The 10,943-nt window shown below is 41.8% G+C and overlaps 1 long non-coding RNA gene across 1 annotated transcript in view; it reads right to left on the reverse strand.

Annotated features, from left to right (window-relative positions):
* LOC140731094 (uncharacterized) overlaps window positions 1-10,377 on the reverse strand; it is a 39,133-nt gene extending 28,756 nt beyond the window's left edge. The window contains exon 1 of the long non-coding RNA XR_012099731.1: window positions 9,778-10,377. This is a non-coding gene — a long non-coding RNA (uncharacterized lncRNA). The remainder of the gene's footprint in view (window positions 1-9,777) is intronic.
* Between the last annotated feature and the right edge of the window lie 566 nt (window positions 10,378-10,943).

A 10,943-nucleotide genomic window follows, 5' to 3' on the forward strand; every position in this document is an offset into this window, starting at 1 on the left:
GAGCAAGGTTGTTGCTGTGACACCACTCAGCTAGCTGATATATCTCACTCCTGTATGCCTTTGCATCACCATCTGAGATTCTACCAACAACGGCTGTATCATCAGCAAATTTATAGATGGTATTTGAGCTATATCTAGCCACGCAATCGTGGGTATAGAGGGAGAAGAGCAGTGGGCAAAGCACTTATCCCTGAGGTGCGCCAGTGCTCTTTGTCAGTGAGGAGGAGAAACTATCAGCAATCTGCACTGTTTGTGATCTTCCGGTTAGGAAGTTGAGGGTCCAATTGCAGAGGGAGGTACAGAGGGCCAGGTTCTGTAGCTTACTGATCATGACTGTTGGAATGATGGTGTTAAATGCTGAGCTATAGTCAACGAACAGCATCCTGGCAGGGGTGTTTGTATAATTCTGGTGACCTAAGGTCATGTGAAGAGCCATTGGGATTGTGTCTGTCTTAGACCTATTGTGGCGAAAGGCAAATTCAGGTCCTTGCTGCACCAAGAGTTAATTCTAGTCATGACCAACCTCTCAAAGCATTTCATCACTGTAAGTATGAGTGCTGCTGGACGATAGTCATTAAGGCAGCTCATACTACTCTTCTTAGGTACTGGTATAACTGTTACCTTTTTGAATTAGGTGTGAACTTCTCACTGCAGTAGTGAGAGGTTGAAAATATCCTTGAATACTCTCAGCAGATGGTTGGTACAAGGTTTCAGAACTGCCACCTTGTGTGGGTTCACCCTACTTAAAGACAGCCTAACATTAGTCTCCAAGACGGAGAACACATGGTCAGCAGGTGCAACAGCTGTGCTTATGAAAGTGGGTTCTGAAGGCATTGGGCTCATCTGGTGGTGAAACTTTGCTGTCATGCCTGAGATTCATTTTCTTGCTGGAATAACCAATAAATCCAATATCCATGACAGAATCAACGAAAGACCACACCAACCACTGTGAAAAGACGACAGACTATGCAAATACAAAAATAAAGAAGAATAAAAAATATCAACAATATGAGATGAAGAGTCCTAGAAATTGAGTCCAGAGGTTGTAGGAACATTTCAATGATGGGGCTAGTGAAGTTGAGTGAAGTTATCCCCTTTGGTTCAAGAGCCTGATGGTTGAGGGTTAATAACAGTTCCTTAAACTGGAACTGTGAGTACTGAGGCACTGTACCTTCTTCCTGATGGAAGTAGTGAGAGGAAAGCACGACCTGGGTGATGGGGTTCCCTGTTGGTGGATGTTGCTTTTCCATGACAATACTCCATGTAACTGCTCCCAGTGGTGGGGAGGGCTTTACCCGTGATAGACTGGGCCATATTCACTATTTTTGCAGATTTCCCATTCAAGGGCATTGGTGTTTCCATACCAGGCTGTGATGCAGCCAGTCAAAATGCTCACCACCACACATCTGTAGAAGTTAGCCGAAGTTTTAGATGTCATGCTGTGCTTTCTTTGTGATTGCATTGATGTCTTACATCATGACTTACATCAATGACTTAGAGTCCTTTAACATCTTGGACTATTTTTACTGTGCCCATAGTCTGTTTTTTATCAATTATACTATTGTTTGCACTGTTGTAACTATATGTTGTAATTATGTGGTTTTGTGCAGGTCTTGTAGCTTTAATTTTTGGTCTTGTTTTTATCTGGTGGATTTGGAGCTCCTTTTCAGGGAATGCGTTAGACAGTAGCATGATATTAATACGCAGCAGCCTCTGTGGACTATGGATTGGGGATTGCCAAACGTTGCGTGGATTTTCTGGTGTAGTCTGTTTTGTCATATGCTTTTGTGATATCATTCTGGGGAACGTTGTCTCATTTTTTAACTGCATTGCATTTGTGGTTTCTAAATGACAATAAACTGAATCTGAATCTGGAATGTGTTGGGCCTCTGAAATGATAACACTAAGGAATACAGAGTTGATGACCTTCTCCATCTCTGATTCTCCTGAAGAGGACTGGCTCATGGATCTCCAGTTCCCTCCTCCTGAAGTCATTAATCAGCTCTTTGGTCTTGCTGTCATTGAATAAGAGGCTGTTGTTGTGGCACTACTCAGCCAGTTTTCAATCTCTGTCCTATATATTGATTCGCTACCAACTTTGATTCAGCCAGTGACAGCGGTGTCATCAGCAAACTTAAATATGACACTGGAGCTGTGCTTAGTGTCTTGAGTGTAAAGCGGGTAGAGCAGTAGACTAAGCACACAGCCTTGTGATTCATCTGTGTTGATGGAGATTGTGGAGGAGATGTTGTTGCCAATCCAAACTGACTGGGGTCAAGGATCCAATTGCACATGGAGGTATTGAGGCCAATATCTTGAAGCTTACTTATTAGTTTTTAGGGAATGATATTATTGAATGTCAAGCTGTAGTTAATAAAGAGCATCCTGATGTTTTCAACTTTGCTGTCCAGAAGTTCCAGGACTAAGTGAGAAGTCAATGAAATGGTATCTGCTGTGGACTTCTTATGCAGGCAAACAAATTGGAGTGGATCCAAGTTGCTTCTCAGACAAGCATCATAAGTTTCAGCACAAACATCTCAAAACACTTCATCACTCTGGATAAAAGTGCCACTGGACGATAGTCATTGAGGCAGGTTCCCACCTTCTTCTTAGACACTGATATAATTGAAGTTTGTTTGAAGCAGGTGCGTACCTCAGACTGCTGAAGCAAGAGGTTAAAGATCTCAGTGAATACTCCAGCCAGTTGATTAGCACAGGTGTTTAGTACTCAGTCAGGTACCTCATCTAGTGGAAAAAAACAGCAAAACATTTAGAAAGGACTGGTTCCATTAGACAGATGCCACATGGATTCAGAAAGGGCAGGTCCTGTTTGACAACTTACTGGAATTCTTTCAGGACATAACGAGTGCAGTGGATGGAGGGGAACAGGTGGATGTCGTATACTTGGATTTCCAGAAGGCGTTCGATAAGGTGCCACACAAGAGACTTATAAATAAGATACGGACGCATGGAATCAGAGGAAGTGTATTGGCATGGATAGTGGATTGGTTAACAATAGAAGGCAGAGAGTTGGTATAAATGGGTGTTTCTCCGGTTGGCAGTCAGTGGTGAGTGGGGTGCCGCAGGGGTCGGTGTTGGGCCCGCTGCTGTTTACCATTTACATTGATGATTTGGAAGAGGGGACTGAGTGTAGCATAGCAAAATTTGCTGATGACACTAAACTGAGTGGAAAAGCAAATTGTACAGAGGATGTGGAGAGTCTGCAGAGGGATATAGATAGGTTAAGTGAGTGGACCAAGGGCTGGCAGATGGAATACAATGTTGGTAAATGCCAGGTCATCCACTTTGGAAGGAATAATAGAAGAGCAGATTATTATTTAAATGGTGAAAGATTGCAGCATGCTGTTGTGCAGAGGGAATTGGAAGTGCGTGTTCATGAATTGCAAAAAGTTGGCTTGCAGGTGCAGCAGGTTATTAAGAAGGCAAGCAGAATGTTGGCCTTCATTGCTAGAGTGATTGAATTCAAGGGCAGGGAAATCATGCTGCAACTATACAGGGTACTGGTGAGGCCGCACCTGGAGTACTGTGTGTAGTTCTGGTCTCCATACTTGAGGAAGGATATACTGGCTTTGGAAGCAGTGCAGAGGAGGTTCACCAGGTTGATTGCAGGGATGAAGGGGTTAACCTATGAGGAGAGACTGAATGGCCTGGGACTATACTCTCTGGAGTTCAGAAGAATGAGAGAGGATCTTATAGAAACATACAAAATTTTGAAAGGGATAGATAAGATAGAAGTAGGAAAGTTGTTTCCATTGGTAGGTGAGACTAGAACTAGGGGATATTGCCTCAAGATTCAGGGGAGAAGATTTAGGACGGAGATGAGGAGAAACTGTTTTTCCCAAAGAATGGTGAATCGGTAGAATTCTCTGCCCAGGGAAGCAGCTGAGGCTTCCTCACCAAATATATTTAAGAAGCAGTTAGATCGGTTTATACATAGTAGAGGAATTAAGGGTTATGGGGAAAAGGCAGGTAGATGGAGCTGAGTTTACGGACAGATCAGCCATGATCTTATTGAACGGCGGGACAGGCTCGATGGGCTGGATGGCCTATTCCTGTTCCTATTTCTTAAGTTCTTATATTCTTATCTGGGCCAGATGCTTTCCATGGGTTCACCCTCTTGAAGAATGTTCTCATGTTGGCCTCAGTGATTGAAATCACAGGACTTTTATTTGCCTATGCAGACCTTTGCATTCTCCACACATCTCATTTTCCCGCCTCTTTTCATCCCATCAGCAAACTGGGTTGATTGCAGGGTCACATTCAAACTTTCCAGCAATGTGACTGGTGTACATTTCATATCAAAGACAGTCCAAAACTAAACCCTGTTGCACTTAAATAGACTGGATTGCAAAAGTTCATGCTTGCTTTTTGTCTCTTAACTATCTTCTAAAAATTCTTCTATATTATACTCAATCTTTGAATCCTTATGTTACATTGATTCCTGATTTTCAGAGTCACATTCCCTGTTTAATTAGCTGCAATCTTTAAAAGGTGGAGCAGCACAATTTTTTCTTCGTTTTCAGCAGAGGCAATCTAATGGTGAACAGTATTATTGTCCCTAACCTTCTCTACAGAGATAATGAGGGTCCTGAGAAGAAATTTAAGCCCAGTAGTGGCAGGTGAAAGAAGGCAAGTGAAAGAAATATCTTGCTTCTAATCAACTATTGGGAGGTCAGATTATTTTATTTGGCAATTAATTTCAATGCTAAATCTGACTTTAGTGCAAAAAAAATTAGGCAGTTTGTAATTTACTAACCATTCTATTGTAAGAAAAATATGCAGAGCAGACTATGTAAGATTTTTAAAATATATGTGAAAAACCATTACAGGATAAAATTTTAATTGCTGCCACAAATGACATCAGTTGAAGACTTGCATTCAGAAAGGTTCACTTAAGAATCTAATTCACTATAAATTAGTTCTTTAGAATGATCAGTCAAGGGATTCCCACTTTTATGGTGCAATTAGGTTGGTTGTTGATGAAATGTAGAATTACCCTTCAATGTTTCACATCAGGCAATAGTTGTACAGGCAGCAGATTGCAGATGCTATGGGATCAATTGAAGCAACCAAGTGGTACTGTAGCTGAGATCAGATTCAGTGACACAGACCAGGAAAAGTCTTGGTCTGTAAGACTTAGCTATTAATTAAATTATCCATTTGAGACACTGGAAGAAAATATCATATTTTGACGATTTTGACCACTCTGTCTCCTGTAAAAATGCTTTTCCCTTTTCTCAGTTCCTTCATCTCTGCCACATGTCTTTCTGGGATGAGGATTTCCTTTCCAGTTCATCACTTCTCCATTTCCTGGACATCCACGCTCACTCCATCTTCCTGCCACTTTAACAGCAACTTTAACAGTTGCTTTTGTCCTCAATGACCACCCATGAGCCTCCGCATCTAACACGTGATTCTCTACAACTTCCACCATCTTCAATGGGATCCTATAATCTAACACATCTTTACTTCCCCTCACTCTCTGCTTCCAGAGAGACTGCTCTCTATATGGTTCTCTGTACGTTCATCCCTTCTGGCATATATCCCAGTAAGCAAAAGAAATGCTACACCTACCCATTCACCTCTTCCCTCTCCTCCATTCAGGGCCCTGAACTGACTTTACAGATGAGGCAACACTTCACCTGTGAATCTGTTGGGGTCTGTCTATTGGTGCTTCTGAGGAGGCCTCATCTATATTGGTGAGACCCAATGTAAATTGGGGACTGCTTTTTGAGCATCTCCACTCTATCCACCAAAAGCAGCATTTCCAGGTCACCAACCATTTTAATTCCTAACCACATTCCAATTCTGACATGTCGGTCCTTGGCCTCCTCTTCTGCCATGATGAGGCCACTCACAGGGTGGAGGAAAACCACCTCATATTCTGTCTGGGTAGCCTCCAACCTAATAGCATAAACATCGATTTTTCCTTCCGACGATTTTTTTTTGCTTTATTTTTCTTTTCCTCTTCCCCTTCCCTCTTCTTCTATTCCCCACTTAGGCCTCTCACCTCTTCTCCTCACCTGTGTATCACCTGTGTCTGGTTCCCTCCTTCTTCCCTTTCTCCCATGGTCCATTTTCCTCCCTGATTAGATTCTTTCTTCTCCAGCTGTTATCATTTTCCACCCTCCTGGCTTCACCTATCACCTTCCAGCTTGTCCTCCTCCTTTTCATTCTGGCATCTTCCCTTTTCATTTCCAGTCCTGATGAAGGGTCCGGTCTGAAACATCGACTATTTATTCATTTCCATTGATGCTGCCTGACCTGCAGAGTTCCTCCAGCATTTAGTAGGTGTTGCTTTTGACAACTTGACCTTCATTGGTTCCTGTTCCAAAAGAAAATCACAGTACTAACTTCTTCAGAGGTTTTTCAATCACAGTCTACTTTCTATGGAATGACCTGACAAAAGGAAGGACTGAATAGTCAAGAACTAAATTTTCTTGAAAGGCTGAATTCACTGAGTCTCTACTCTTCACTAGATAGGTTGTTTCATTAGCAAATACTGCATGCTGGAAGGGACTTGAAATATAGCTGCGCTTGTTTCTAAACACTTGGAGAACAAGCACCTCATAAATAAAAAGAACTGAAGTTTTAACTCAATCTAAGTAGCATCAAGCAGGCTTTTAGCTGTAAGGTTGCCATTCATTTTATTACAGGTTCACAGAATGCTAAGGTCATCAAGTTTTTAGACTATCAGAGAATCTAGTGATATGGGGCTTAAGTGGGAAAGGTCGGTCTTACTGAATAATGGAGCAAACATGAGTGATTACAAAGTTTTTTTCTGCTCTCACTTCTCATTTCTACATTATCATGGCCTGCTGCTTCACAATCCTTGTCCAGTTATTTTTTGGTCAAAGTCTTTCTGAATACTTCCCTTCCTATGTTATTAATCATGAAGCTTACCTCTTTCCTTTTCCATTCCCTATGTAATCTTTAAACCCATCCGAGATTTGAGTATGGAATTGAGAATAATTATGTAAACTGAATAACCCTCAGAATTAGATGTTATTTGCATGGTAGGATGAGTTCAAACACAACGATTTAATTAAAAAAAGTGGTATTGAATAATTTTGAAATAATTAAGTCAGCAAGCCAAAAGAGCTGGTCATTGACTTCAGGGCTGTGTACCTGCTCCTGTCTCCAGCAGAGTTGAGGTGAAGAGGGTTGAGAGCTTCAAGTTCCTAGGAGTGAACATCACTAATAAACTATATTGGTCCAACATGTAGATCCATGGCCAAGAACATTCTCAAACACCTCTACTTCCTCAGAAGGCAAAAAAATTTAGCATGTCCATGTCAACTTTTATCGATTTTTGTCGATGCACCGTAGAAAGCATCTTACCTGGGTGCATCATAGCCTGCTATGGCAACTGCTCCACTCTTGAATGCAAGAAATTACAGAGTTGTGGACAGAGCTCGGCACATCATGGAAACCAGCCTCCTTCACAAACTCTGCCTGTATTTCTTGCTGCCTCAGTAAAGCACCCTGCATAATTAAAAAACCCACCAGCCTTAAACATTCTCTCTTTCCCCCCTTCTTGTCAGAAGATAGAAAAGCCTGAAATTGTGCACCACCAGGCTGAGGCTCAGCTTTTGTCTCACTGTTACTAGACTGTAGGTGGATCTCTAGTGCAATGAGATGGATTCTTGACTCACAATCTTCCTGGTTATCATCTTGCACCTGCACTGCATTTTTTCTATAGCTGTTACACACTCTACTCTGCATTCATTTATTGTTTTACAGTGTTTTGCTGCAATACACTGTGCAATTATTTGATCTGTATGAACAGTATGCAAGACAAACTTTTCAGTGTATCTCGGCACACGTAAATACTACAGTATTTACTGTGCAGCACAGTAGCATAACGATTAGTATGATGGTATTACAACCTGTGGCATCAGAGTTTGGAATTCAGTTCTGGTGCTTTCTGTAAGGAGTTCTCCTCGTGACCACATGGGTTTCCTTCGGGTGCTCCGGTTCCTTCCTCCGGTCTGAAGACGTACCGGTCAGTAGGTTAATTGATCATTGTAAGTTGTCCCGTGATTGGGCTTGGGTTAAAGAGGAGGTTTTCTGGACAGTGCAGTTCATTCTGCGCCGTATCTCTAAATAAATAAATAAACCAAATCCAATTCCAATCCCTCAGGCAACAAATGGGGTGTTGTTGTGGTGTGGTACGATGACCTCTACCTTGCTGAGGTCAGGCGGCAACCCTCAGACACCTCCTCATACCCACCTCTTGAAGAGGACCCCACTCTGGAAGTTGGTTAGAAGAAAAACATGTTATATTCTGTCTGGGTAGTCTCCAACCTGATGGCATGAACACCGATTCCTCAAACTTCCAGTAATGCCCCCCCACCCTCTCCTTCACCATTCCTCATTCCCATTTCCCTCTCTCACCTTAACTGCCTATTATCTCCCTTTGGTGCTCTTCCCCCTTGTCTTTCTTCCATGACCTTCTGTCCTCTCCTATCAGATTCCCCCTTCTCCAGCCCTGTATCTCTTTCACCAGTCAACTTCCCAGCTCTTTACTTCACCCCTCCACCCCTTTCTCGGTTTCACCTATCACCTTGTGGTTTTTCCTCCTTCTTGTTCTGACTTCTCTTTCTTTCCAGTCCTGATGAAGGGTCTTGGCCTGAAATGTTGACTGTACTCTTTTCCAGAGATGCTGCCTGACCTGCTGAGTTCCTCAGGCATTTTGTGTGTATGTTGCTTAAAATATTCTTTGTTCTGATTACATTAGTTAAAGGTAAATTAAAATAGGAAAAAAATAAATCAGCTTGAAAAGAAAAACAAATGTTAGCAATCAACATCCTTATAAATATTATTAAAATATCTATCTTGATTATTTTCGATAAATTCTATTTTGAGATAAACTTATAGTGTAGATCGCAGACCCAATTGCTATTAAGCAGCTGAATTAACAAGCAACTCTAACATGCGTTGATTTCATATTAATCTGGTTCACCCTCTCTATTGAAATCAATCAAGCTGGAGCACTTCAATAACACACTGCTAAAAGCATTACATTGGCATTGACATGAGAACCATAGAGAGGGTAGATAGTCAGTTGTTTTCCCAGGGTGGAAATACCTAATACTAAAGGGCACAAAGTTAAGGTGAGAGGTGAAATTTCCACCAAGTTTTGTGAGGCAAGATATTTTAAACAGTGCGGCAGCTGCCCGGAATGCTTTGTCAGAGGTCATGCTGTAAGCAGGTGCAAAACTGACATTAAAGAGGCATTTAGACAGCACATGAACTTTTAGCAGATGGATAGATGTAGACCATGTCTGGGCAGATGGGATTAGTTTAAAATGACATCACGATTGTGAGTGACATCATCAACTGAAGGGCTTGCTCGTGTGCTGAGTTCTTTCATGATGGAGTAAACGTAATCCTTCATATCGGTTATGTGCTGTATTCTTCCACCACATAGAATAACAATCCTTCATATCAGTTGATTATTCCAAGAAACAGTGGATCTACCTCTTCAAAACAAATGCAGTATATGCAAGTGAGTAAATGGACTCATATAAGATTAGGCTTCATCTTCTCCACGAAGAGTCATTGCATATGAATAAGTGTCATTAATTTGGGTTATTAATTAAATTATGTTATTTTTAGATATTAATCATAACTTCACCTTTCCTATTTAAATTCTGACTGACAAGAACCTGAATTTTTTTTCACTCTGAGGTCATGCATAATTATGGCATTACATTTAAATTTCTAAGTGACTTTCACAAACAAATCAATTACCTTTATTAAGATCAGCTTCAGGCAAAGAGAGGCTGGAAATCTGAATGCTAATGGAATATCCACATATAAAAATTTGTCTTCAGAATTCAGAGCAGTGTTTTTCACAAGCCTAACTCCAGCTTTTCAAGGCTTCTTAGGCAGGTGGCTATGGGAATGGTAGGTGGTGCCATTGGAAAGTCATTACCTTACACTACACTACCTTTGGTGGCACCTTTGAACAAGGAAGTTGTGGTAATGGCATGGTAAAGTTACGTTATTTTTTCACATTACACTCTTAGTTGTATTCATTGAGGATAATTTCAATATTTTTCAGACTCTCGCAGACCACCCCCACACAAAATTAGGAGATGTATAGGCCAGGTTAAGCCAGTAGGGTCAGTGGATTCTTATCTGTTTCTTTTTTGGAGTGGTATGGAGTTTTGATTCACCACTTGATAAGCTTTCCTTGCTTGCCTCTTCTAGCAGTCAGTCTTGTTGGCGTGCTTGCCTTCTGGCTGGGAGGCTGCACTCCCGATCTGATTGCTGACCCAGTTTTTGGTCTTGCAGTTGCTGTGAGTCCGTAGGGTGGTCTGTCTCCTGATGACTGGGGACATGGATAGTTCTCTTCCAAGAGATCCTGATTCTTCGGGTGATTTTTGACACCACTGTCAGAAAGATAGAGATAGTGGAATTAGTTCTGATGGTAATATTTGAAGACACAAGGGCAGCTGCAGATGCTGGAAACTGGAGCAAAAAAACTGCTGGAGGAACTCATTGGGTTGGGAGATGGTGGCTAGAACCTCTACATCTCCCCGTTCACCCACCTGGCATCAACAGTCCATTATCTCCCTCCTCACCTGATTTCCTTCCACTTAGTTCCTGCCAGCAGAAGGACTTTGACAGATTAGGCCAACTGGCAAATGGAACACACTGTAAGCCAGTGTATGGCTGTGCACTTCAGTAGAAGGAATAATTGTGTAGACTATTTTCTAAACAGAGAGAAAATTCAGAAATTGGAGCTACATTTGCAAGGCCAGTGATGTTGTGGGGGTGGAACTGGACTCTCTGATGGTGCTGTCTGAAAAGAGGATGCTGTCCAAGTTACAATGTCTCCCATCCACTCCATAATGTACTGGTTAGGCACAGGAGTACATTCAGCCAGAGACTCATTCCACCGAGATGCAACA

This window comes from Hemitrygon akajei, chromosome 1 (genome assembly GCF_048418815.1).
Source record: "Hemitrygon akajei chromosome 1, sHemAka1.3, whole genome shotgun sequence".
In the NCBI taxonomy this organism is placed as follows: domain Eukaryota; kingdom Metazoa; phylum Chordata; class Chondrichthyes; order Myliobatiformes; family Dasyatidae; genus Hemitrygon; species Hemitrygon akajei.